The sequence below is a fragment of the Mobula hypostoma genome, chromosome 19, assembly GCF_963921235.1.
Source record: "Mobula hypostoma chromosome 19, sMobHyp1.1, whole genome shotgun sequence".
Classification (NCBI taxonomy): Eukaryota; Metazoa; Chordata; class Chondrichthyes; order Myliobatiformes; family Myliobatidae; genus Mobula; species Mobula hypostoma.
Genome location: NC_086115.1, coordinates 62,644,762 through 62,670,089, shown reverse-complemented (window position 1 = coordinate 62,670,089; position 25,328 = coordinate 62,644,762). Strand labels below are relative to the sequence as shown.

At 38.5% G+C, this 25,328-nt stretch overlaps 1 long non-coding RNA gene across 1 annotated transcript in view; it reads left to right on the top strand.

The window, feature by feature from the left end:
* The window catches only part of LOC134359096 (uncharacterized), a 28,698-nt gene extending 6,177 nt beyond the window's left edge, over positions 1–22,521 (top strand). Inside the window, exons 2-3 of the long non-coding RNA XR_010021037.1 lie at positions 20,713–20,807; positions 22,422–22,521. This is a non-coding gene — a long non-coding RNA (uncharacterized LOC134359096). The remainder of the gene's footprint in view (positions 1–20,712; positions 20,808–22,421) is intronic.
* Positions 22,522–25,328: the final 2,807 nt, after the last annotated feature.

The window sequence follows — 25,328 nt, the reverse complement described above, 5'->3', positions numbered from 1 at the left end:
ATTCTTGGGCCATCTTGCATGCACTGCTCTTTTGAGGTCTATCCACAGATTTTCGATGATGTTTAGGTCAGGGGACTGTGAGGGCCATGGCATAACCTTTGGCTTACGCCTCTTGAGGTGGTCCATTGTGGATTTTGAGGTGTGTTTAGGATCATTATCCTGTTGTAGAAGCCATCCTCTTTTCATCTTCAGCTTTTTTTTTTACAGATGGTGCGTTGTTTGCTTCCAGAATTTGCTGGTATTTAATTGAATTCATTCTTCCTACACCAGTGGAATGTTCCCCGTACCACTGGCTGCAGCACAAGCCCAAAGCATGATCGATCCATCCCCGTGCTTAACAGTTAGAGAGATGTTCTTTTCATGAAATTCTGCACCCCTTTTTCTCCAAACACCCTTTTTTTGACTCATTGCGGCCAAAAAGTTCTATTTTAACTTCATCAGTCCACAGGACTTGTTTCCAAAATACATCAGGCTTGTTTAGATGTTCCTTTGCAAACTTCTGACGCTGAATCTTGTGGTGAGGACGCAGGAAAAGTTTTCTTCTGATGACTCTTCCATGAAGGTCACATTTGTGCAGCTGTCACTGCACAGTAGAACAGTGCACCACCACTCCAGAGTCTGCTAAATCTTCCTGAAGGTCTTTTGCAGTCAAACGGGGGTTTTGATTTGCCTTTCTAGCAATCCTACGAGCAGTTCTCTCGGAAAGTTTTCTTGGTCTTCCAACCCTCAACTTGACCTCCACCGTTCCTGTTAACTGCCATTTCTTAATTACATTATGAACGGAGGAAACAGCTACCTGAAAATGCTTTGCTATCTTCTTATAGCCTTCTCCTGCATTGTGGGCATCATTTATTTTAATTTTCAGAGTTCTAGGCAGCTGATTAGAGGAGCCCATGGCTGCTGATTGTTGGGACATGGTTTCTTCTTCTTCTTCTTCTTCTATTCCCGGCAGTTTAGACGCATCTAGGCGTATTACTGCCCTCCGCAGGATGTATAATTTATTATAATTCCGCTTACAAATGCTGTATATGCTCATTAAATAGCAATGCTGCAGATTGTTTTCCTTCTCAAATTTTGTCACGTGGTTTCCAAATAATTGTATTGCCTCAAATTACATTAATTTCATTTGAATCATTTGTAAAACTAAAAGCTTCTTGCTTGAGAATATTCATTATCGCATGCTTAACATTTAAAATTGTTGTTTTCCAAGTCTATCTGCTATTTCCAAGTTTTCCTTTTCTTGAATCAAAGCCTGTAGTTGTTTATTGAGATCTTGAAATTCTTCCTCAGTTGTTTCCATGTTTTCATTTTATAATCCGAATGTAGATAATTCACTTTACAACAAGTTCCTTTTTCCTTTTGTAATTTTGGAATAAGTTCCTCCATTTTTAATCTGTTTTCCATGTCACTGAATTTTTGACAACAAGCATCTTTTTCAGAAACTGGCTCCTTTAAATACAATACCGTTTTGTCCAATCTCTTTCCAACTCACAGTTGTTCTTATGGAGTTCTTCTATTTGTTGATGGAGTTCTGCACACTTACCCTGGGTTTCAACCATGTTTCTTGTAACATAAAATCTGAGGTTTTTTCCTTGACTTCTGGTACATATTTCATAAATTCTTGATCATTTGCAATAAGACTCCTTGCATTCCCTTGGAATATATATACACACACACACACACACACACACACACACACATATATATATATATATATATATATACACACACACATACATACAGCCATTAATTTCCTGCCTCTCCTGCCTGTGAACTGTTTGATCCTCCATTCAGCATATCCTTGACTGCTTCCCACCTAAGCCCTTTAATACCAAGATACTTTTCTGCAGACTTGACTATAATTTTAATTTTTTCAGTCCTTTTGTCTGTTTGCGCTGAACCGATAATTGCATCTACCATAAACAGTACGAAATCCTTCTTACTCATAATTAGTGTATCCTTATTTATCATATTACAACCCTCACAGTTCACCGGTTTATTATTCCCTGTATTTGTTTGCTTGATAGCCTTCTTTTTTCCAGCAAATGCTTTTACTGCCTCTACGTAACTGATCCCTTGAGTTACTTTTACATATTGTATTTCAGCTTCTTTCTTGCTAATAATGCACCCTTGATAAGCTGCACTGTGTTCCTCACCACAATTGTAGCATTTCAGCCTAGCTCCCACCTCACATTTCCCGTATTCATGTTCTCCAGTACACCTTCCACATCTTTGTTTCCCTCTGCAGACCGCTGCAATATGCCCGAATTTCTGACATTTAAAGCATCTTAAAGGTGGTGGTATATATATTCTGACCTCATAATACATATACCCTAAATAAACTTTAGTCGGCAATCTCTCTTCATCAAAGTTGATCATAACTGATAAACTATCAGACTTTTTCCTGTTTCTTGTAACTTTCAAACATTTGGCCTCAATAATTTTTGCTCCTTTTATGTTCTGTTTAATCTCATCCATAGTAACTTTTGTTGGTATCCCCGAAATAACTCCTCTAGTCCACTTTCTATTGTTGGGTATTGAGCATTGTACTTTTTTGTCATCTATTTTATTTAATCTTATCACTTTGCCTGGTTGAGCACTATTCCTACAAATCAGTAATAGCGATCCATTTCGTAAAATCTTTGCTCTTTTGACTTCACCTATGAGTTTGTTGATTATCTTCGTCAAATGAATCGGGTTCCATTCACCAAAAGATGCTCCGTCTTCGCTCAGTGTTATAATTGCTTTAATCTCATCTTCTTTCCGTTGTTTTGCTATCCTATTTTGTTTGTCCCCTGACTCCTTAGAGTTTGACATCTCATACCTCTGTTTCCTTTCCTCACTCTCTTCACTCCATTCCTCCATCTCAAACTCATTTTCACTATCCGTCGACCTGTTCATCCTACAGGACATTTTCTTCATCAACTCAGCAGTTGCAGCCTCCATGCTCTTTTCCAACTGCACAGTTCCGTCAGTGGCATTAACCACCTTGTTGCTTGGTCCCTGTAAGGCACCTTGGGAATCGTAGTCTCTAGCACACTTCGTCTCGTCACAATCCCCAACTCAACTCAGCCCCACTCCGAACAAGGTTTGAGAAGTCAGGGGACAAACAAAATAGGATAATGCTTTGAAATTTGCATCAGCTGGCCTTTCCTAACGATGTTTGTGAAGAAGCCATAGCCCTAATAAGCTTATTAATGTCTGAGACCTTGGTAAAAGTTAACAGAGCTCAAATCTCTTGGGGTGCCCAAACTTTTGCATGGTGCTCCTTTCCTTTTTTCCCCACTCTAAAATTGTACAAAACAAAAATAATACACTGATCTTGCTTCAAATGTTGAAAAGAATGTTTCATCTTTAACTTTATGACTTTTGGAGATCAGTTCATCTTCTACTCACTTAACTATTCACAGTAACAGAAATTTTGACCAGAGGTGCCCAAACTTTTGCATGCCACTGTATAAAACTCATAAAGAGCATGGGTTCCAGAACAGCAATCAAAGTTTTTGCTCCCTTCCTGTTTCTGACTTCCACCATCCTGACTCAGTGGATGATGCCTCCACAACATCCTCCCTTATTTTGCAGCTATGATGGCAATGCCACTCCCCTGAGCCAGAGGTATACTCTGCATTGACTGCCCATGTTGTAGAGCAGGCAAGAAGTGGTGAGGTTAATTACTGATTTTATTGAATGGCAGATCAGACTTGTGGGACCCATTGGCTTACATCTGTTTCTTAAGTTATTATCTTTCTTTTTCAATCTTTTTATTAATTTCAAAATATAGAAACAAAACATAGCAATAATACAAATACTAGGAGATATATTGTTACACTTAAAAAAGTAATTGCAAAATCAAATAGTGTAAATTAACAAAGCTCCCAATCATGTAGAACTAACAACGGATAATACAAAGCAAAAAAAAAACTGGAAAAAAAATCATGAAAAAGAAAAAAAACAAAACAAATAAAAACAAACCCCATCCCCAAAGAAAAACAGAATTAATCAACTAAACTAAAAGACTTGGGCAAAACTAACAACTTAAAAATGGAAAAGAAGAAAACCTTGGTGTCGACGACTCCATTCCCCTCCAACAACAGTACAGAGAGATAAAACAAGTTTGGAAATGATCAAATTATATCAAATGAAAATGCTGAATGAATGGCCTCCAAGTTTTTTCAAACTTAATGGAAGGGTCATAAGCTGCACTTCTAATTTTCTCCAAATTCAAACACACCATAGTTTGTGAAAACCAATGAAATACATTAGGAGGGTTAATCTCTTTCCAATTCAACAAAATGGACCTTCTAGCCATTAAAGTAAGAAATGCAATCATCCTTCGTGATGAAGAGGTTAAATTATTTAAATCTATCATTGGTAGTCCAAAGATAGCAGTAATTGGATGCGGTTGTAAGTCTATATTTAGGACCGTTGAAATAATATCAAAAATATCTTTCCAATATTTCTCCAACAAAGGACATGACCAAAACATGTGGGTTAGAGAAGCTATCTTGGAATGACATCTGTCACATATTGGATTAATATAAGAGTAATAACGAGATAGTTTATCTTTGGACATGTGAGCCCTGTGCACTGCTTTAAACTGTATCAACACATGCTTAGCACATACCGAGGATGAATTCACCAACTGAAGAATTTCTTCCCATTTTTTCAGTTGGTATATTAATCTCAAGTTCTCTTTCCCAGTCAGCTTTAATTTTATTAGAAGCATCAGGACATAAATTCATAATTATATTATATTTAATTGCTACTACACTTTTCTGAGAGAGATTTAAATCTAAAATTTTTTCCAAAGTGTCCATTGGATATGGGTGTGGAAAATTAGGGGAGACAGTAATTAAAAAGTTTCTAATCTGTAGATATCTAAAGAAGTGAGATCTGGGTAAGTTATATTTATTAGAGAGTTGATCAAAAGACATAAAACAATTATCCAAAAATAAATCGCGAAAAGTTATTATACCTTTGGTTTTCCAGTCAAAGTAAGCTTGATCCGTCGTGGAAGGTTGAAAAAGAAAATTTGATATAATGGGACTTGCTAGAATAACTTGATTAAACCCAAAAAATCTTCGGAATTGAAACCATATACATAAAGTATGCTTAACTATTGGGTTGTTCATTTGTTTATACGATTTAAAAGAAGTAAAAGGAAGTAAAGTTCCTAAAACCGAACCCAAAGAAAACCCTTGTAATGAATTAGATTCAAGATTTACCCAATGAGGGTTTAAAGATGCGTCCAAATCTCGTAACCAAAATTTTAAATATCGAATATTATCTAAACATTCAATTATTCCCAGAGTTTAAATGCTTATCGGAAGTAAGGAAAAAAAGGAATTCTTCTTCATTCTTGGGATGGAGGCTTTGCTAACACTATATATTGCTCTTTACCTTAAAAATACGATGCTTTGCTGCCTTTTTGAATCAACTCTACATACAACAATGTTGTATATAGGCTGCTTACTTTTTTGACGTGGAACTGAAGTTACAGGTAGGCCAGATAGAATAAGGATAAAACTTAATGCAGCTGAGAGTATTATCAGCATTTATGATAGAGCTGAAAGGAAATTTGGCATATTCTTGACTCCCATCTATGGATGTTCAGTAGTTTGCAGATTGTGGGGTGAATTAAGTGATGGAAAAGAAGAAATGGGTACAATCAGACTGCGTACAAAGATTTATCAATGGATGTAAATTAAGACATGAAGCAAAAGGATCTGAAAGAAAAATAGGAAAGCTAAGGATAGTTCCTTATGGATTCCATTGGGATCTCTGTAGAAGCCGAACAGTGAGGTGTGCTGGCTTTTTTTTTGGACGAGGGAACATGGAAACACATTGTGGTTATTGTAAATGGGCTAATCTTTTTATTTGATGGATTTATGAAGCTGAGTTCCTGGTTGAGCTTTGGGATTTTGAGCACTCTCTGAGTAGTTTCCATCAGATAGTAGTGCTTAAAGTTATTAAGCTATATGAAAACATGTCATTCCTCTGTCTCATTCATGACAGATGCATTCTTGTCATATAGCTCTTGTCCACCTTCCATTAATTTATATTACCATAGCATCATGACTTTTGTAAACACCTTACACCTCTAAATCTAATAGTTCTTCATTGTTAAATATATTCCATTTTTTCTGTTTACTTTTGGTCAGAATAAATAATTATAGCAGGGAATTGAGAAGAATTGGGAAGAACTTCCCAGAATTTTGATGGTAATCTGGTGGATTTTGCTGATTTCCATTTCAAAAATTAAGCAATTAATACTATCAAATCTGGAATAAGTTTAACAGATGAGTAACTTTCTCTACGAAAATGCATCAAGTGCTTATCATCATTAAATATATGCACTAGTATAACAGACAATAAATCATTAAAAATTTTAATATCACTGTAAGGCCAATTTTACTGTTGGTGAAATATATTTTATATACACAATCACAGAATTTGCTCCAATATCTGGAGAAAAGTTCGGCTGTGAATACACACTGGGCTAAAAGATGGGGGCTTCTTTAGGGTATGGCTGTTTGTACAGTTAGCTTCTAAGCAATGCGTTGTAAAGCAGCATCAAGTATTGGCTTTTTTCACTAAAAAAGCTTTTCACACCTTACAAGCAAGCACTGCCTAGCATGAAATGTTTTCCTGATTGGTTTTCACCCTATCCTTTTGGTTGCTTCCAATAGAAGGATAGGGTAATTTGCAGATGTCTGTCAAAAGTAACATTGAAGGAATTGATAAATAACCACTTAGTCTTACAATTAAGTTAACAATCATAAATTGCAATATTTCCATCACAATTTTGGATTTTCTGATAATGAGGATTATTTTGCAGAATCTTTGTCAGCCTTCAAACAAGCTTGTAAGGTTTTCTCAATCAGTAAGGTAAACATGCCAACTGCCTGGTTTATTTTTCTTCAAACATGTCTGGGGTTCTTACTAATGTGGAGCAAAATGGTCTCTGCAAAGGAGAGTCAACAAAATTAACTGGAAGACCACAATCTGTGCGGTTGGAAATAACACCTCTGCCTCGCTGACAATCAACACTGGCGCACCTCTGTGCTTAGCCTGCTGTTCTACTCTCTCTACACCATGACTGTGTGGTTAGGCACAGCTCAAATGGCATCTATAAATTTGCAGACGATACAACTACTGTTGGTAGAATTTGAGATGGTGACGTACAGGAGCGAGATTTATCAGCTGGTTGACTGGTGTCGCAGCAACAACCTTGCACACAATGTCAGTAAGACCAAAGAACTGATTGTGGACTTCAGGAGGGAACACACACCAATCTGAGAAGGATCAGAAGTGGAAAGAATGAGCAACTTCAAGCTCCTGGGCTTCAGTATCTCTGAGGATCTAGCCTAGACCCAACACATCAGTGCAGCTACAAAGAAGGCATAACAGCAGCTATATTTCATTAGGGGTTTTAAGAGATTGCTGTGTTATCAAAGACTCTTGCAAATTTCTACAGCTGTACTGTGTAGAGCATTTTAACTGCACAGGTTGAAATAAGCTGCAGAGAGTTGTAAACTCAGTCAACTTCATCATAGGCACTAGCCTCGTAGTATCCAGGGCATCTTCAAGGAGCAATGCTTTGAAAGCACAGCATCCATCATTAAGGACTCCTCTGCCAAGTTATGCCTTGTTCTCATTGTTACCATCAGTAAGGAGGTACAGAAGCCTGAAAGCACACACTCAATGATTCACGATCAGCTTCTTCCCCTCTGCCATCCATTTTCTGAATGGATATAGAACCCACGAACACCATCTCACTCTCATTTTATTTGTATTTTTGCTCTGCTTATTGAATTTAACGATTTAATACATGTATACCTACTGTATTCCTGTTGTATTATTATGGATTGCATTGTATTGCTGCCACAAAGACACAAATTTCACAATAAATGCCAATGATATTAAACCTGATTCTGGTCATTTCAGGAGCAAAAGGGACCCTTTAATAACTAACCATCTAATTCCATTGGACTCAGTGGCAGGAAAGAATAATAAAAATCAGCATTGGTTTGGAAATTGCATTGGGCAATAAAGATGTTGGTAACAATAAAGATGGTAAAGTCTTAACTATCTTTAAGTGGAGAGCTGGTGCCTGTTTAGTACTTTTTCGGAAGTATGGACTTATTAGGAGAAATGATGCAATATTGTTATTTATATTATGGTCATACTGAATTAATACATTTCCTTTTTTAGTAACATTGTTTGTATTATTTCTTTAAGGCCCTATATATTCTGAGCATGCCCAGTGACCCAGGTGTGACGGGAAAGCAGGCTCACTGGTTTCATTTACTGTAATTTATCATAATTTTTATATATTTTATTTACTGCAGAGCAACAGATTTTATGATATACGTCAGTTATAATAACCCTGATTTTGATTATGATTCTGAAGTTTACAAAGGGCATTAAAATGAAACATAAAATATACTTCCAATATGTTATGTAACAGTCTGCTCTGGACAGTCAATAAAATTTGATAGCAAATATTTTGTATTGACTATCCAAAGATGCATTATTGCATAACATATTATAAATGTATTTTAATGTCCTTAACAGTTTCGTCTTCCTTATGTGAATTAAACTGTTAGGAATTCTAATGAGTGAGCTATTACACAAGTTTTCTTTTTCATTCTGTGCATTGCAATATGGCAGTTAAATCTGCTAAAGCAGAAGCAAGTTTTCCTGGTAATTACACTGCTTTAGCTTCACAAGTACAGCATGATAATTAGGAAATTTTTAAACTGTAAGGTAGTTTGGGTTGCACTGGAACCTCAAAACTTACATTTCTATCATTTTATTTTCTGTAAAGAGCCTTATTTGACAATTGATTGAAGGTATTAATATTTCACTAGCATTTTGTAATGTAACTTACATCTGACAGACAGAATACTCACAGTAGGAATCACTTTCAAACAGGTTTCTATAGTATAATAATGCTGTGAAATCACTTGTTACTCTCAGTCACACATATATCACTGTCTCAGAGGATGTTCTCTTCAAATTATTGACAGGCATTTTTTTAGACTATTGGACACTTAGACACTTTAGAAAGGAGATAAATTTATGCAACTGTTTGACCATCAGCACTGAAAAGTTTGATATACTTTCACTGGCATGGTTAAATTAATTCAGTCAATCATATCTTACTCTAAGTTATCTGAATTTGTGACTTTAGTGAACAAATGTGTAAAATGTAAAAAGTATGGAAGATATTTCCGTAAGCAGAGGGAGGTGCCCATTACCTCTCCCTGGTGTCTCTCCTCTTTCTCTTTCTCCCATGATCCATTCTCCTTTCCTATCAGATTTATTTTCATCCCCTTTATCTTTTCCACCCATCATCTCCCAGACTTTCACTTCATCTCTCCTCCTGCACCCACTCACTGTCCCCTCTCACCTGGCTTGACCTAGCATCTGCTAGCTTCTACTCCTTCCCCTCACCCACCTTATTATTCTGGCTTCTGCCTCCTTCCTTTCCCGTCCTGAAGAAGGGTCCCAGCCTGAAACATCGATAGTTTATTTCCTTCCAGCATTTTGTGTGTCTCATAAGCAGTAAGCTAAAGCAAATACATCCACACTAAAAATAACAAATCTCTGATCATGATTAAAATTCAACAGTTTAAAAAATTTAGCATGATGTACTGGATTGACATTTTTATATCAGTGTAACTCAAGAAAATTCAAATGCAAAAAAACAGCAATCATCAAAATTGAAAAAGTAAATAAAGTATTTGGCTAATCATAGAAAGCAATCGATAAACATTATAATCTACCTTCAAATGAAAGGTGGAAATTCTTTAAGTTCAGAACAGTCTGGTAAATGCATTTTTTTACTACTTCAACAGTTTATGGATTTTTCTTGTGCCCTTAATGCTTGGTATAATTTATGATATGCTTTTCATTTCTGAAGCAACAATTTCTTAAAGGATTTTGGAAAAGCTTTTTTTAATATATTGTACCCAGGGAAATGAAGTTTTTCCTCTCTTCAATACTACTCATTGATTCCACATACTTTGCTACATATTGCAAACACTTGATCTGCAGATCAATGCATAAAGAAAGAATGCTTGATCATGCATGACAAGAAAAGAAACTTCTAAAAGAACTCAAAAAAATTTGGACTTAAAATTACCTTAGGAATTATTCCAATTTTCCATTGTAATTTTGACAGAAAATTGGAAGGAACTCCAGAAGATATGTGTTTAACTAAAAGAATAAGAAAATATAGATTGTAATTCATTTGGCCTGTCAAGCTTATTTTCATTTTTCTCCAAGAAAATAATGTTTCTACCATTTAACTTCGCAGAATTTTAACTTAATTAATAGAATTAGAGTACAGATTAAAAAAAAATAAGGTTTCTAACATTACTTACCATATTCCTAAGAAATTATATTAAATATCTCCAGCGTGTTGCTAATTCTAAAACCTATGTGATCAACCATGGACATCTAATTACAAATATATATTTGCATTAACACAAGAAAAATATCCAGTTTATTTGAAATTGAATTGTTTTTTGGAATATATTGTGATTGTAATATAAATTTAATCTAATATGCATTGACAGTCTGAAGCTAAATGTAAGATATATGATGATGTTTTCAGATAATACAAAAATTACCTATTTGGTTGTCAGTGAGGTGGAAACCTTTGAACTGCAAGAAAATATAGATGGTCAGTTGATCAAAGAAGTGGCAAGTGGAACTTAATGCATAAAAAATATGTAGTAATAGACTTGAGGAGGTGCATCAAGGCAAGGGAAGGTATAATATTGAGCAGATATAAAATGGTGTAGAGGACAAAGTGAATTTAGAATGTATGTCCACAGATTCATAAATGTAGCACCTCACATCAATAAAATATTTTAAAAGGCTTACAAAATGTTTTCCCTTATTAGCCGGGATATAGTATATAAGGACTTGAAGGTCATCTTATTCCTGTGTATTATATAGTAAGACCATTTCTACTCAGTATATAACAGGAAAGATGTGATGCAATTGCAAAGGAGGCAGAAAAATTTTAAGAATATTATCAGTGCCAGAATTTTGTAGTTATGTATAGAGTTTGAATAGGAGGGTCTCTTTGGAACAGTGGAGATTGAGGGAGGAGCTAATTTAGGGATGTGGATCAGAGGTACAGCAAATAGGAGCACACATTTCATTTAGTAGAGATGTCAAAAGCCAAGATCATGGATGGAAAGTAATTGGAAGACTTAGTGGGAAGATGAGCAAAATAACTTTTTTCAAGTTCACTGCTTGAAAGTGTGATAAGGGGCAGAAATATTCAACTCACTTCAAATATGCATGAGTGTGCTTAAAAAGCAATGATCTGGATGGCTGCAGACTTATGCTGGAAGGTGAGAATAGGCTGAATAGCTTGTTTTTGACTGGCATAGAAACATTGGGCCATATGATCTACTTTTGTGTTGTAACTTTTCTGTATTTCTACCATTTTATGTTTATTATCAAAAACTCCTTTCCTCTTTTTGATCTGATTTCATTCCAGATTTGTTAATTGTACATTAATTGTGTTGGTAGCTGATCCCCATAATCATGCATGTCAAAACACACAAGTTTAAGACCAGTCATGTTCTGTAATTGGATGTTTATTTTGTAAGTAAATTCTAAATCTGTTTTACTGTTTTGAAGACTTCCTGCAGTTTGTGTCTCTATATATTTTTTGATCAAGACTTCCCAAACCAGAACAAGAAATTCCAGAATAATTAATGTTGTTTTCTCCATTTCTGCCACCTTTCTGCCCAATGTGCTTGCAATGTTCAACATCTGGTTGATCCTTTGGATGTACTGGAATAGCTTTAAAAAAGTGTGATGATAATTTCAGATTACTTTGTTTTTGCTATCTGGCCAAGGATCGTAGTTAAATTGTTTTTTCTTTTCTCTTTCTTGTACATGCTTCATTGGTCAATGGTTATTAGCATTAAGGATCATTTTACCCATAGAGGATGATTTTTTAAAAAATCTTGGAATGGTGTCTGAAACATAGAAAACCTACAGCACAATACAGGCCCTTTGGCCCACAAAGCTGTGCCGATCATGTCCTTACCTTAGAAATTACCTAGGGTTACCCAGGAAGAGTAGGGTCGAACCACCTTGTGATATTCTATAGCAAATTGAAACAACCTGAAGGAACAGATACTAATGAAGTCAAAACCCATTTTTGTGTGGCTGATTCTTAAAGTGATTCTTCAACCCTTTATGATACCATAATTGCTGATTCCGAGTCACCAGAAATGAATAAGCTTGATGTTTTACTTCATCTTATATGTAAGACCAGAAGACATTGGAGCAGAATCAGGCCAGTTTGCCAATCCATCATGGGTGATTTATTATCCCATTCCTCCCTATTTTCCTGCCTTCTCCCTGTAACCTTTAACACACTGACTAATCAAAGACCTATCAACATCTCAATGATTGGCCTCCACAGCTATATGTGGCAATGAATTCCACAGATTCACCACCATCTGGCTAAATAAATTCCTCCTCATCTCTGCCCTAAATGGATGTTCCACTATTCTGAGGCTGTGTCCTCTGTTCCTAGACTCCTCCACCTGTAGAAAACATTCTCTCCACATCCACTCTATCTAGTCCTTTCAATATTCAAAGTTCTAAAGTTCAAAGTAAATTTATTATCAAAGTACATATATGTCACCGTGTAGGTAGTAGGCAGCTGCCAACCCAGGTGATCATGGGTTTGCACTTCTGGTGAACTGTGTCCTCTCCAGCGTGCAAGCCTGGGTGGGACGATTTGAAGAACCGACTGTTACCCATGCAGTGGGTTCCCCTCTCCACGTCACTGATGTAGTCCAAGGGAAGGGCAATGGCCGATACAACTGGCACCTGTGTCGTCGCAGAGTTTGCCAGAGTGAAGTTGTAAACAACATCAAACTCCCTTAGGGACTCCAACTGTGGATTTCTTCCTCGGGGTTTCCTCCCGAACCCTTTCCAATAGGTGGGTATAGCCGCAAGGCAGTGGAGGTTTAAAATCAGAATTTTCTTTCTTCTAGCCGGGGTGCCGTCCAAGGCTGACGAGCCCCAACTGCCCGAAGCAACTGTTTTTGTGACGCCAGTGGTCTGCCTTTGCCCCTTCTCTTGTCAGTTCATTCACATGAAATGCAAGTTTATGTTTATTCACCTAAGTATTTATAAGATTATGAAATTTACTAAAACTACACAGAAATCTTTTATTCTGCTACTTTTGACTGAGACATTTTAAGTTGTCATGTTTCATACGCATACTATCTTTTGTATAGGCGATAAGGAATTTCATGGATCATGGTGTTCAAGTCACTTTTTATTGTCATTTCGACCATAACTGCTGGTACCGTACACAGTAAAAACAAGGCAACGTTTTTCAGGACCATGGTGCTACATGAACAATACAAAAAGTACACTGAACTATGTAAAACTGTCACAATGGCAGGGCCATTGGGAGCAAGGGTGGACCCAAATGCAAGACACATCTTGTGAGGTTACTTAGATTGAGTTTACTGTTCGATACCAGGAGAGTTAGGCAGGAGCAGCGAACTGGACAGGGACTCAGGACTACGACTAGACTGGGACTAGGGGTCTGGGCTTGGACTCGGAATTGGATCCCAGAACTAGAGGAGACATGAAGAGGCTAGGGTATGGACTCCAAGCCTGAGACTGGGCAAGGACCCAGTACCTGGGTCTTGCCTCAGGCTTGGATCTCAGAACCAGGTATGGACATGACATGGGCTAGGGAGAGGAGGAACATGGAAAACAGAGCGGCAGTCTCAGGAGAGCAGGTACATGGAACAATGGACGCATACACAGAACACAGACTTGGGACCCCTCCTTGGGTACAGGACATAGGGCCAGGACTCATGACCCTCCGCAGGGCAACGGCAAGACAGCCTGACTTACCCCACAGAGGCAAGGACAAGACATGACCCCCCCCCCCCACAGGGCAACAGCAAGACAGCCTGACTTACGCCATAGAGGCGAGGACAAGACAGAACATGACCCCCCCATGGGGCAACAGCAAGACAGCCTGACCTACCCCACAGAGGCAAGAACAAGACAAGACAGAACATGACTCCCCACGGGGCAACAGCAAGATGGCCAAACTTACCCCACGGAGGCAAGGACAAGACAAGACCAACACAAAAACACACCAGACAGTACCTATCTAGCTCCAGTGATAGAACTAGACTGAAGCACAGGCAAGGGCTGCTGATGAGGGCTAGAGGCGAGAGGGGCAGAGAAGAGATTCAGACAGGGGGGTAGGACAGGAATCACAGACCGCCAGGGCCGGGACTTGACTCGGAACTGGGAAGCTGCTAGGGCTGGGACTTGGACGTGGTACTTGGATCCTCCAGTTAGTGGCGAACTCTAGACTCGGCCCAGGAACAGTAGACAGCGGCTCCTGATTTTCTCCGGCGAGTTAACTGACAGACCCACCTTGATGAGGAAACTTTGCAGGCTCGCTTCAGCGAGGTAATTGGACAGGGTTGCTCCGGTGAGGAAGGGCGAATTACCGGCACTCGCTTCGGCGGAGACTAGGCTTGCTCCGGCCGGATGACATCGACACACGGTACCTTTGATGACTTTACAAACACTCCCCCGCCAAACAGCCGAGAGCCGGAGACTATAAACTCCCGGTTCAGCCAAGCGTTAATTGCCTCTAATCACCAAAGACGAGGAACACGGGAAAACAGGGAGCACAAGACTACACTAGACTACAGACCTACCCAGGACTGCAAAAAGTGCACAAAACAGTGCAGGCATTACAATAAATAATAAACAAGACAATAGGCACAGTAGAGGGCAGTAGGCTGGTGTCAGTCCAGGCTCTGGGTATTGCGGAGTCTGATGGCTTGGGGGCAGAAACTGTTACATAGTCTGGTCGTGAGAGCCCGAATACTTAGGTGGTTTTTTGCCAGATGGCAGGAGGGAGAAGAGTTTGTATGAGGGGTGCGTGGGGTCCTTCATAATGCTGTTTGCTTTACGGATGCAGCGTGTGGTGTAAATGCCTGTAATGGCGGGAAGAGAGACCCCGATGATCTTCACTATCCACTGCAGGGCCTTGCGATTCAAGATGGTGCAATTTCTGAACCAGGCAGTGATGCAGCTGCTCAGGATGCTCTCAATACAACCTCTGTAGAATGTGGTGAGGATGGGGGGTGGGAGATGGACTTTTCTCAGCCTTCGCATAAAGTAGAAACACTGCTGGGCTTTCTTTGCTATGGAGCTGGTGTTGAGGGACCAGGTGAGATTCTCCGCCAGGTGAACATCAAGAAATTTGGTGCTCCTAACGATCTCTACAGAGGAGTCATCGGTGGTCACTCCGTGTCCTCCTGAAGTCAACGAACATCTCTTTTGTTTTGTTCACATTCAGAGACAGGTTGTTGGCTCTGCACCAGTCTGTTAGCCGCTGCACCTCCTCTCTGTATGCTGACTCATCGTTCTTGCTGATGAGACCCACCACAGTCGTGTCATCGGTGAACTTTTCTGTGCTCAGTGTGGTAGTTTTGGAGATGCTGCTCCCGATCCGGACTGACTGAGGTCTCCCAGTCAGGAAGTCTAGGATCCAGTTGCAGAGGGAGGTGTTCAGGCCCAGTAGGCTCAGCTTTCCAATCAGTTTCTGAGGAATGATTGTGTTGAATGCTGAACTGAAGTCTATGAACAGCATTCGAACGTACGTGTCTTTTTTGTCCAGGTGGGTTAGGGCCAGGTGGAGGGTGATGGCAATGGCGTCGTCTGTTGAACCGTTAGGACGATACGTGAACTGCAGGGGGTCTTGATGTGCCTCCTGACGAGCCTGTGGAAACACTTCATGATGATGGATGTGAGTGCGACGGGACGGTAGTTGTTGAGGCAGGACACTGAAGACTTCACGGTAAACTTCTGTGCCTATTGCAACTGATTTATGGAAAGTCAAACATCTTATGCCGAACGGAAGTGATGTATGTTAAGTTGTAGCAGTGGATTTACATTTAGTAATGTATTCCAAGTGTTAATATTCCAAGTGTTCTGGTTTCCTAAGCTTATTATGGCCGGGGACGGGGTGGTGGTGGGGGCGGGGGCGGTGGTAGTGGGGATAAGCTCACTCTACCTATTAAATGCTCCAACGTCGCGCCTCTCAAATAGTCCAGGACACCCAAGTCCAGCTCCTGGCCTTCACCTGTGCCTCAGCTACTAAGCCTGGCGGAACAGTTTCTACAATCAGGAAAAGGGGCAAAGGCGGGTTACTGGCAGCTTAAAACCAGTCGCTTCAGGCAGATGGGGCTGTTTAACCATGGTTGGCAGCTGAACTAGAAGGAAAACTCTGATCTCAAACCTTGCGGCTATACTCACTTATGGGGAAGGTTTCGGGAGTAAACCTCGAGGAAAAATCCGCAAGTGGAGTCCTGAAAGCAGTCCTACGTGGAGTTCAACGCTGACTGGCAACTCCTGCGGCGCCTCTGCCAAATGCCAAACTACACTGGTCTCTGCAGTTTCTTTGGATTCATCAGCTGCGTAGAGAGGGGTAGCCTGGACAAGGCCGGCAGCTTGCTCTCCATAGTACTGGCCTGTGTATCACATAGACAGCTGGTAGGCAACAACCATGATCGACCGCAAACAGAGGATCAAAATAGTATGTCGAGTGTGAGAAAATCTTAATACTTGGTGTTAATTTAGCGAGAGATTAAAGACGTGCATTTTTAAAATTATTTTTAATAAAATATACCATGGAATAGGCCTTTCCAGCTCACCGAGCCGCGCCGGCCGACAACCTACCGACCTAGCCTAATCACAGGATAATTTACAATGGCAAATTAACCTAATAACCTGTATGTCTTGTCCTGAGAATTGGTAAAATGGTGCCAACAGAGACAGAAAAGACTGTAGGTGCTGGTCTCTGGAGCAAAATTAATCTTGTGGGAGAACTCAACTGAAGCGATATCTGCAGAGAGGAAAGGGGGTACATTTTCGGTTTGTGGGGGTGAAAAGGATGATAGACTGTTCCAATCGAGATCTGAAACGTCGACCACCTCTTTGCCTCCACAGATGTTTCTTTAATGCGCTGAGTTTATTTGTGTTGTTATTAGAAGATTGGAGGAGGTACAGCAATCCAATGTGGCAGACGTGTTGCCCAATTCTTATACGTGATAAATCAGTAATAGAAACTGCGAAGGTAGATCCAGTGTTGCAGGTTGTAACTATTTTCATCCGCCACCCGGCTAATCTACACTGAACGATCTACATGTTAAGATGCCTCTATATTGATCACAAGTTGGAAATGTACCATACTTCTCATCTAGAAATTTGGATAGGAGTTATTAGCTTCATTCAACAATTGAACAGTTGAATGAAGCTTCCTGTCAATCTACATCCCAAACTGCTTGATTTAAATCGGTGGAATATGGAGGGAGTTTGGTGGTCTTCCATCATATCTGACGATGACAGGAAACGTGCGGGAAACTCTTTAAAGTAGAAAAAGCCATTTTACTGGGGCAGCTCTGCTCCCTCGATCTCGGAAGTCCGGGTGCTTGGTACGAGTAATGTTACAGCCGGGGTGTTCCTAGGTTGTTGTAAATGACCATGACGTCTTCTGTGCATCGAAATGCCCTTTGTTCTCCACAAAACGTTGCAGGACAACCTTCCTGGTCATTGGATCTCACTGTTGAACTCATCTGCCCGGTCTGCCGGAACTGACTTCACAGACATGTCCCTATCTCTCCTGGGTATAAGGCCCTCCGGCTGCCCTCACCTAGTTTAGCTCGCCTGTCGATGCGGTTTACCTGGGCATGGCTGCTGTCGCATGCAAATAGCTACTTCGAGCCACATGTGAGAGTTGAGTATCCGCTGGGGCCCAAAGGTGAGTGAGCTGAATGGATCTGACAAGCCCTTTCACCATTGGCGCTATCCCTCCCTGGACGCTATACAACCGGAGGGAGAATAAGATCACAAATTCTATCTAGTCTGGACTCATATTGATCATTTCCATATTCAACAGGAAAGAGGATACAATGGTTGGAATGAATGTTTCATAATATAATATTTTGTTTATCTAACAATGCAGTTTGACTTCACTATCAAACTCCTGATATTACTGAAATAGTTGTGTTGTGCAGCAGAAGAGATGATCCGTGAAATGGTCGCTGCAGATGTTACCCAAAGCCTTACTTGGAATCTTCTGTTTGATGTTTGAGGCTGTGGGCTCACTTTTAATATAGCAGCGAATTTTTCATTAATCCTCTAAGGAACTGCATTCAAAATCCTCAGGTGAGGAGCTCTTTTTCCAGCTTCCTTCTGTACTCCAACTAAACTGAAGAGTAATTGACATTCGTAGACCTGTATTCATTCCTTTGTTTCGTCCAGTGTTTTATTGGAAGATATCGTTGAGCCGAATTTGATTTCAATCCACTTGGCTATGATTGCGACCATGGTTATGCTTTTACAGAATACATGGTTCTTGGACTTAATAATAATTATTTCTGTTGGTATTCATTTGTAGATAGTTGTCACTCCAACCATCCCATTTATTTGTAAAGTGAAATTAGTTTTGACAAAGCCAATAGGCGAGAAAAGAGGCGGTTGTCTGAGACTCGTTGATATGGAAAAAAAGCATGCATAAACAATAAATCCTAGTGATTAAGTAGTGGTAAGTAATGTTTTTTTTCCTACCAGGAACACGGTTTCAGTGAAATGCCAGAATAAAATGTCTCCATAACATTAGTTCACCTAAATGGATTTGCATGTTTTTTTTTGCTTCAACAAATAGTCGCAAAGATTCTACCGCTCAAAGTACACTGGACAGCTGTACTTTATAGAAATATAAGGGGTCATCCGCCTCACGTGATATTCCACCTCGAGGCCTGCGGTACCCAGATTCGTGTTCCGTTAAGAGTGGGGAAAGTGGATAGCGGTTTTAAACAAATCTTTAAAAAATGCAGATTTCTTTCTGTATTTTTCACAACCTTGTATCTCAAACTGGTATTACCAAATAATCTCCATCGGTACATTTTCAACGACAGAGAGTTTTTATTTAGGATTATCGCTTAACAATTAGAATTGCGCATAGATCTCTCTTGTCAATGGGGTTTTATAGTCGAAACGCCGCCAGTGTGTACGAGAAAAATCAACCGTAAAGAGTTATAAATTTTGAAATAGTTTAATATAAGAATATAATATTATAATCGAACGAGCTGTAGTATCCAGTGTTAAAATTACATCGATGTAAGCATTTGAAACAATAAAGGCATTCACTCGTGCCTTACTGCATTTCTTCCGCAGTGTAATCCAAAGTTTATGACCCTGATCACATGGGACGCGCCTTGAACTTTTAACCCCTTATTCTGGGCCATGTTTGCGGCTAATGGAATGCATTCGGTATCTCAAAGGAAGACACCATTCTCGTATCAATGTCATGAATACTGTTGCACCATCTGCGGATATGAAAGCTTGTCATTTGAGAGTTTTTTTAAGCGAATTCCAAGATCCGACGGACAGTTGTCTCGATTACATGTATTCCCTTCGATTTAGGGGGAGGACGAACGGAGTGTTGGTGGGGAGATGTCTGCAGACAGTTTTTTTCCCATAATTGCTTAACGCTGGTGGCATTGTATGGAGTTCCCCGCAGCCTATGGGTTACATTAGCATTCAATATTGATGTTAAACAATGTTGAAATGCGAATGAGATAATTGTAATTTCATAAAAGATAATCCCCACAATAACTGAGAATTAAACAATAGCTTCAAAGAGTATTGGAGATTATTTATTGGTTAACATTACAACCACGCTGGTTATCATTATTTTCTTTCCATGTTAACTGAATTTTACCCTGTATGTCTAGCCGCGCGTATTAATAATATTTAAGATCGCATCTTGTCTTAATTTCTAAAGGATACTTGCTAGGAACGACAGGGGACATTATTTTATGTTAAGCAATTCAAAGACCTCCAGTTGAGTAGCATTGCTGTCAAAATGTGTGAACATCGATTTGGTGGTCTATAAAATACAAAACATTAGTTTATCTGGGTTTATTTGTCGAATGCCACGCTGCTTTATCGACAAATAAGTGGAAATTAATACTGTGGAAGATGGCTGACATCCGCCAGCCTCACCTCGTAAACACAGAGGTTTTAGCTCCAGTACCAGTTCCTACCTTCATTTTCCATTATAATTCTCCCATTAGTGCACCGGGCACGCTTAAACCTTTCTCTGACACCTCACATACCGGCGATGTCAATAACCAGATCATAGGGCACAATACAATGTATAACTAACAAGAATTGGCAGGTTTGATTGATCGAAAGTAATTTGCATGGCCTGTTCTTGGTTACTTTATTACAGTAGGAATTATTGCAAGTTGACATTGCAGCTCTTTATATAACTATTAAATTGAATTGCATGAATCCTATATTCTCCCTAATTATAACGCAATTTTTAACAAATCGTGTATTTAGATCGGTACCTATTTTTAGTTTAATGTATTCAGTTTAATCCGTGTGGAGTTAAGATTACACCTGCATTGCACCAAATTGGTCCTTGTACATGTTCGAATGAGATAAAAATCATTTTTCTTAACTTCATTTGCTGAAGATTTCTTTCAAATGTTGATGGTGTGGCTAAAACCGATTACTGTATGTGGTGAATGCTGCGCAGCAGAAAAGGAGCAATATATTTCAGTACCAAAACATTAAAAACATTGACTTCATCATATGCAGGAACATTGAACAACTGGAGTAGCAAGTTATAGAGGAGGGCGTGAGCGCAGCGACTGTTTTCTGATGTGGACAGAAGTCAGGCAAAGAGGGAAGAGGTAAGTTATGTCCCGTTTGAGACAAAGTAAAAATATCAAAGTTTATGGCTGTGGAAAGGAAACAATTGTATTTTCAATACAAGTCAGGAAGTTGCTGTGTATGAAGCTAAACATCCACGTCTGGTTTGAGACTGAGATATTTGGCGAGTTTTTTGTTTTCGCTTCCACCCGTTTGCGACATAGTACGTATGTATACCGTTGCTTCTGTATTCGGTCTTTTGTTTGGAAATCATTCGAAGCAGCTGGTCTAACCTGTTTGTGTGCGTCAGCGGTCCTGCAAGGGGTGATTATTAAGAAAAGGCGACGTGATGAACAATGGGAAGAATCTTGTTAAAATGATGACATGTTAAGGGCGAAGTTCGTCCATCACAATATAAATGGTGTCGGACTTCCACTTACTGTTTTCTGAATGTGTTTTATCTGCCCAAGTCACCCTATACAGTATTTGTATTCTTGTTTTGACTATTTATTAGTTTCGTGATTATTTTATTAACTTCTTACTTTTTTCCATTTACTTTTTATTTAATACCCATTCAAATGATCCATTCTATTTGCTAGTTGTAAATAAATTCTAATAGTGTTTTGTGAAGTCACCTCAATCAAGAATGCCCATTTTTGTACAGTTTCAATATTGATTGTGAAATGCAATATTATTTGATGGGTAATTCATGATATTCTTAGAATTCTGTATCGAACTATTTTATATACAATTTAACTATCATTTGTTGAACCTTATAAGATGGAAGCACTCCAATCAAGGTTATAAAATTCTAATGTGATCAATGACGGTTTACTTCAAAGCAACAGAGAGCGCGCGAGAGAGAAAAAATAACTAAGATTAGGACAATTCCATGACACTAGCAAAGAAAATTTGCACTTCTCATTAAAAATATTAAACTTTTTTCTGAGTATTTATGTGTCAATTGTTTGTCCTATGATTCGCTGTAAATTTGTCTCCCGCTATTTTAAATTGTAACTGAGTTTCGGTGTCTCGCCTTGAGTTGGAGTAGTATTTTCAGGTTTAAATCTTTTGGTTAAGTTGATTCTTGTGTTTGAAGTCGTGTTCGTATGTATATAAATATGACAGAGACAAAGCTAGTCTCCATTAACTATATCAATCCCAATGTCCATTGCATTACCAATTTTATTGAATAGGTTCTGAGAATATTTGTGTAAAAACATTCTGATTATTTTTTTCTCTATTTGTAACACCCATAATATATGTTAAGCTAAGGGAAATAATAATTGTTGGATGGAATTTGTAAGAGTTATATTGTTCAAGAATGAAATAGACTAGAAACTAAATCGAAACAGTCTAAAATTCACATTAACTGTGCGCTCTTTATTTGAAAAGTATAAGTCACCGATTGTGGCTTGATTTGTTCCAGCTGTTTAAAATAAGTTTTTGATTTTATGAAATTAATTTCCATTTTCAACATAAAATGCATCTGAAATTGGCGGTATAGGGAGAAATTGGTTTAAAGTAACAATTTCTCGATGTAGTTTTTTATGTAAACACATGAGTACTTTCAGTGGTTTTCTCTTGCCATACTGTCTGTATCTGAGATGTGCAGCCCGTATTTCATCTGTGCCCTATGTTTTATCAAATTTCAGGCTCCTTAAAACTCAGAGAATTTCTTTCCTCTCACGGGTTCCCGAACTTTCCATATTGCCTTGGTATTTATGAAGGATTCGACTTCAGTGTATTAAAGTGATGACACCATATGCAACATCGGGAAACAACGTAAATGTTTAGATCATATGAACAAGTGAACTTGTCTCAGCGCGGGGTTTGTTTGTGGGATTCAAAGTATTTCTCTATGTCGCAATTAGATATTGCAGTTTTGCACTGGCTTTACAAATATAAATTCTCTACAACAAATTGATACTTCTTACAAATTCGTCCGTAACTTCATGGCATATCTAAAACTTCAATAATGTCTGTTTGTTAGAAATTAATGTCATTTAAACTGATGGAACTGGTGCCAATAATATCGAAGTGATATTTAAAGTTTCTATATAATCCCCCGAATTAAATCAAAACCTTTTAACTGGTCTACATATAAAATTCAACAAAATAGTACGATTTCCATAAAATAAAACCAATCTAAACACGGAAACCACATGACTAATTGCAGACAGTCAAAAAACATTGCAATATATCAAAGAAATCCGACTGGTGTCATTCCAATGAATAAATTGGGTACAATTCGCTTTTTACACTTTACACCTTTGAATAATTTAAACCTTTTAAATAGTTATTATTGAAAACCTTTGACCTATATCAATGGTGCAGGACCAAGTGCTTTACCGATTTAGAATTACAAAATACATCAGCATAGTGCTCAAGAATTTTACAGATATTTCTAGAAATTTCATTTGGAGATTGTTCATTCACTGAAATTTTATGATGACTAAATTTAAAATTCTACTTTTCGTATTGTGAATTACCAGACATTTTCGCCTCAGTGATAATATTTTAATTTGCAGTGACGTTGGAATAAAGTTCCATTAACTTCATTATTTTATTTTGAAATATTTTCCACAGATGTCCTCAATCTGAACATGATAAGGCCCATTCCTCTCGAATTATTGTTGTAGTCACGTAAAGTAATTTTATACTATGTCGTGATACGCTAGTATTCCCCATCTGGTCGTTGCTAAGACCCGAATTCCAGGTGGGAAGCAGGATTCTGTTTACAAGCACGCCTATATAGTAGACTGACGTACCAAAGGTAAATAAACAGCATAATGTATGCCCACAATGAAGGTAAAATATTGGTCAATTGTTTCAGGTTATAGTTATTACAGGGATTATGTCAGAGACACGCGAACAAACTGATTGGTTTCTATACAAATTATTTTGTTAAGCAGATGAAAACCCAGTTGCCTTAGATTAGGGAAGATCATAAATGTACAATTAAAAACATTCTGAACAATTTTGTTTGCAGAACATGTTTATGATGACCATCTATTTACTGCCCTTTTCCAGAATATCAAACATAAATTAAGTTTTAAAATCTCATATACCTTCAATAAATAATACGAATAACACAAAGCTCTGAATAACTTGATGTGAGAATTTTGGGTACATGGCGTGGAAACCTGTATACTCCGAACAATCTAAGGTCATTCTTTGTGCTAAAGGTTGAAATACTCTATAATATAGATTCAGCGATCCAAATAGCAGGTTTGGATTTTATTAAAAAATCTTGAATTAAGCAACTTTTGATTAACTGAAATAACCTGTCTTATACAATGCTATATGAATAAATCCGATTGATAGTCCTTTTCATAACTTTAACATATTGGTAGTTTTTCACTAAAACTCTAAGGGGTGAGAGCGATTGTAGAGATATTGCAATTTTTCCTCTTTTAATTAACATTATTTACTTTGAAACTAAGTAAAATGAGAAGGTGATCTTGAATGCGAGGTATTTTACAGTTTATCTTAATTCAAATGATTAATTTTCTTATCCTTATGCACCCATAAATTCTTCAATGCATGTGATTTCTAACCATGTGTATTCTTGTCTAACCTTAGTAGAAATAAAGACATGACCTTGTAGACTAAAAAATCAATGCAGATAAATGGAATTTGGCCATTTATGAACGGCGGTGTTACACGGCTACAGCGCCATCCCATGGTTTACATTAGTACTGTATTTAGTCCCATTGTTTGCAAGTCACATAATTCAGTCTTGGAAGTACATGTCAAAATCGTGACATACATGGTGTCATTGCGCATGCTTTGTTGTTGTAGAGAGGTTTTGTTAGTTGGTGTACTTCATTGAAAACAACCAGTTTTAAGAAAGTGTCAGGTACAATTTTTGTGGCGCAACATGTAGATTTCTATAGAGATGGTTCGAATAATGAATAAGCGGTCCGGGTTCTATTCTCCTGCTCTGCAAAGTCGCATTGAAAATCTCCCACAAATGTACGTGTTTCAGTTCTGTATAAGAACGGCCTTAACTTCTAAAGGGGACTTCAGAACTGCCGAAATGCAAGATGTGCACTTAGGCGGGAGCCGCTCGAAGCTTCTCCCTTAAATTCTGACTAAGTGCTTTTGAATTACTGTGACATTTTCAGTCGTGGAATAGTTATTGGATGAAGGATTTTCAGGCAATTATTATCTGATCTTTCGAGCAATCACACGTAACCAAAGCGATCAACTTAAATCTCTGAAAGAAAGACTTCATCTCATTAAGGGAATATAGGGACTGCAGTGAGCAGCTCCAAACAATGATGCAAAGACTTTAAGGCTGCGCTGGTGTCTGCCCCTAGCAGTTAATAGGCCTAAATCTCCCCCATTGTCATTGTGGCCACAGTGGGGGCACCAGCAGAAAATGTGCCAAGACACTGCGGGAAGCAACAGCTTTTCAATACTTAACGCAGCTGGAGAGATTCTAGGCAGTACCATACAACTATACTTGGGAAAGACATGTGATTGGAAGAGGTCAAGACGGCCACCTCCCATCGAGGTTCAAGCCGATGTGTTTCAATTTCGGTTCAATTTCTGAC